Source organism: Phalaenopsis equestris, unplaced genomic scaffold (genome assembly GCF_001263595.1).
Source record: "Phalaenopsis equestris unplaced genomic scaffold, ASM126359v1 Scaffold235473, whole genome shotgun sequence".
In the NCBI taxonomy this organism is placed as follows: domain Eukaryota; kingdom Viridiplantae; phylum Streptophyta; class Magnoliopsida; order Asparagales; family Orchidaceae; genus Phalaenopsis; species Phalaenopsis equestris.
The window spans coordinates 95,844-99,692 of record NW_018253342.1 but is presented as its reverse complement, the minus strand read 5'-3'; positions in this window follow the sequence as shown (position 1 = coordinate 99,692).

The following is a 3,849-nucleotide window of genomic DNA, read 5'->3' as shown; positions in this document are numbered from 1 at the left end:
TGCAAAGCTCTCTAAATTTTGTACCTTATCTGTGATATAATTGATATTGTCCATCATCCTTTGCAATAATTGATTTTTGAGTTTCAGTAGACTCGCCTCTAGAAGTAGATGCTTGCGAGGTAGATGGTCTAGTTGTAGAAGAAGCAAAAGTAGAAGTAGCAGACGTTGTCATTCCATAACTCCTTGAAAAATCCTTCTCTCCAGTCAAAAATAGAATGCTCTGAATACGACTTCACATTAACACTTGTAATTGGCTTTAGAGGAAACAATACTTCCTCCCGGCTATCATATCTCACTCCAGCCTGTTCACACAAAGAAAAGATTAAGGAAGCAAATCCCAAATCTGTAGTAGTAACGACAGTGGCAGAACAGATGAAAGTTTTATAGATCAAAGCTCCAATATTGAGGAGCTTGCCTTCTTGAATACAATTGTTCAACGTTTTTCTCTCTGGTAACTTCACTGAGATGATTCGTCGGTAATTGACGAGCTGAAATAAAGTAGTGACATGCCTTCAAAGGTGCACTTAACTTTGAGGTGGAAAAGTTGACTCTTCTCTCATTTGTAATTTTCCAGAGTCCTCTTCCAACAGTAAAATAGGAAATAATCTCATCTAGTTCCATCTCAATGAGACTATATTTCGCATAAAAACATAAAGTATCAGATGGTAGAGTATCAGATGGTAGATGGTAGATGGTAAAACATATTGATTACCTCCGGTAAAAAAGGTACCAATTTTCCTCTAACCATGACTCAATTATTTTCAGCCTCGGGAAGGTTTGCATAAAACTTCCTAACTACAAAAATAATAGCCATGGTAGAAAAACAACAGAATCATTCCCATTATTGGCCAACGATCAGATCTTCTACGGATCCACCTGGATTTTTAAAACATTGCTCCTGAATAAGTTTTTGTGAGTGCAGAGCATCATTATACCTATCTTGAGCATTTGAACTCAAAAACTTGCTCAAATTAAAGGGCTTTTTTCCTTTACTCTTCTTCATTCTTGGTGTCATCCTACAAATTTCATAAAATTCCTTAATAACTTCAAAAATCAAGTCTAATCTACTAAGTTTAACTTCTATAAGTATAAACTACACTTTCTATGCAATTTCTATAGCTTTTTCCTCAATTTTCACCATGAATAGTGATTTTTGGGTTCTTCTAAATGTTCTCAAAATACATGGTGAAAATCCAAAATTTTTACATAGAAGTGAAGCTCTTACCTCAAGATATCCAAATCTAGCAATTTTTTCTCAATCCCACTAAGAAATCTCCACAAAATGGCTTACCTTAGACTTCCAAATTGTAAACTCAAGAGGTTGTAGGTGACGGCGAGAGTAAAAAATGGTGATTTTTGGGATTATTTTTCACTTTTAATCGTTCACGAACCAGTTGTTGTGAATCGGCGCTTAAGCGCGGATTAGTGTCGCTTAGGCGCGTGCCTCTCAGGTTACATCGCACTTAAGCTCGAGAATGTGGCGCTTAGGTGCCAATGCACTATTTTTGGTATTTTTGAACATAAGTAAAATACACTATAAGTATAAGTATACCACCCCTAAATGGTCTCAAACACTTACATGAATATTTTTCTCTCCTTTAACTCTCTTCTCTCTTAAAAAACTCCAATATAACTAATTCAATTTGAGGCTAAAAATAACACAAATTTTCACAAAAACAAACATATACATTCCTTAACAAACTAGTGCAAGTACATATAACACTTAATTCTCACTCCAAATTATCTTAGAGGAGAAAACCTTCTAAATATAAACACTAAACAAACTAACATAAACTCCAAAAATAGTATTTAACACTTAACACTTCAAACAAAGACTCCTAACAAACAAGTTTTAACACTGAACATAATTCCTTTTTTCATTTTTTGGGACAAATTCTTGTCTTTCATTAGTCTCTCCTTGGGCATTCAGATGATAAAGTTAATAAAACGGACGGTGGTGACAATGATACTATCTTCTTCAATCCATTTCTGCTTAAGATACATCTCCTTATCCTCTTCCTCCATATAACTAGTATGGATAAATTGCATTTTCATTTGTCATTCAATATACTCTAGATGTGCATGAATCTCAATTACCTTTGTCTCAAGTAAAGTCATGCTAAGTCATGCTTACCTTTGTCTCAAGTAAAGTCATGCTAGCCTCAATTTTGTTGATCTTTTACTAACGGCTAAGAAACATAACGGCTAAGAAACAGTTATACATCTCTTGTGTACTTTGACTAATGAATCTCTTCCTCATGGTCTCTTCTTTCTTCTTTAAATCCACTCTCATGAAGAATCTTTGCAAAATCTCTCTTTCTCTTAGACTTTTAGGGCTAAAAAAGATCTGGGGTGAAATTCCTTCACAAAACCCTTCTATTTATAGGCCTAAATCCCTCATGTAACTTCTAGGAACATCCTAGAACTGTATTGGCATGTTTTAGTCAACGAAATGGCGGTTAAATTTTCTAGAATCTAAATTTTGCACATGGTTTTTAACTTCACCACTTAAGCGCTGACTATTGGCTCTTAAGCGCTAGTGCTCAATTTTGTACTAATCAACTTAACGTACAAATTCTCATTTTAGCATGTTGAGATCACCAAATAAACTCTTTAAATCAATACAGACACATAATGAACTCTAAAATTCCACCCCAAATTTTCTTAATCAAACGCAATCAACTTTCAAAGCAAAACACCTTGATAACTATCGGTTGCCTCCCACAAAATGTTTAGTTTAACTTCGACAGCCAAATGTAACCAGTGCTTATTCTAGTTGACCCAACATCATTCGATTGTTAAATTTATGTTGAACCCCTAATTTATGTTGAACTTAAATTTATGTTGAACCCCTACTAAATAAGGTTTCAGTATATGACCATTCACTTTAAGTACTTCCTCAGTTTTAGGATCTTTGATATCCACAACTCCATAAGGATAAACTTTTATCAAACTTTTATCACAACAACTTATCACAACAACTGGGCCCATCCACCTGCACTTAAGTTTGCCTGGAAATAATCTTAACCTTGCATTATGTAGCAAAACTTGTTGCCCTGGCTGAAATTTTTAATAAGAATTCTTTGATCATGTCAGATCTTCATCTTTTCTTTCTAAATCTTAGCACTCTCGTAAGATTCATTCCTTATCTCTTCAAGCTCATTTAATTGCAATAATCTTTTCTCACCAGCATCTTTTAAATTATAATTGATATCTTTAATCTCCCAATAAGCTTTATGCTCAAGTTCAACTGGTAAGTGACAAGTTTTCCCAAATATTAGCCTACATGGTGACATTCCTATAAGAACTTCTTATAGGTGTTCTGCCTGTAATCCTATAAGCCCACAAAGCATAGTCAAGATTGACTGACCAATTCATTTTTTGTTGGATTCACAGATTTTCCATAATTCTTTTAATTTCATGATTGTATAATTCAGCAAAACCACTTGTCTGGAGAGGATAACCAGTAGCAATTCTATGGTTTATATGATATTTCTTTACTAATTTTTCTACTACTAATTTGTCTACTACGGCATTTCTGAAATGACTTCCCCCATCAGTTATGATAACTCTTTGAATCCCAAATCTAAAAAATATGTTCATTTTCAAAAACTTTGCAACACTTTGAGCATCACATCGAGGTAAAATAACAACCTCTATCCATTTGGATACATAATCTACTACAAACAGTATGTATAAATTTTTGAAAGATAGTATAAATGGTCCCATGAAATCTAATCCCCAAACATAAAATATTTGAACTTCTAGCATATAATTGAGGGGCATCTCATTTCTTGTAGAAATATTACCTATTTGTTCACATCTATCACAAGTTTTAATATAAGCATT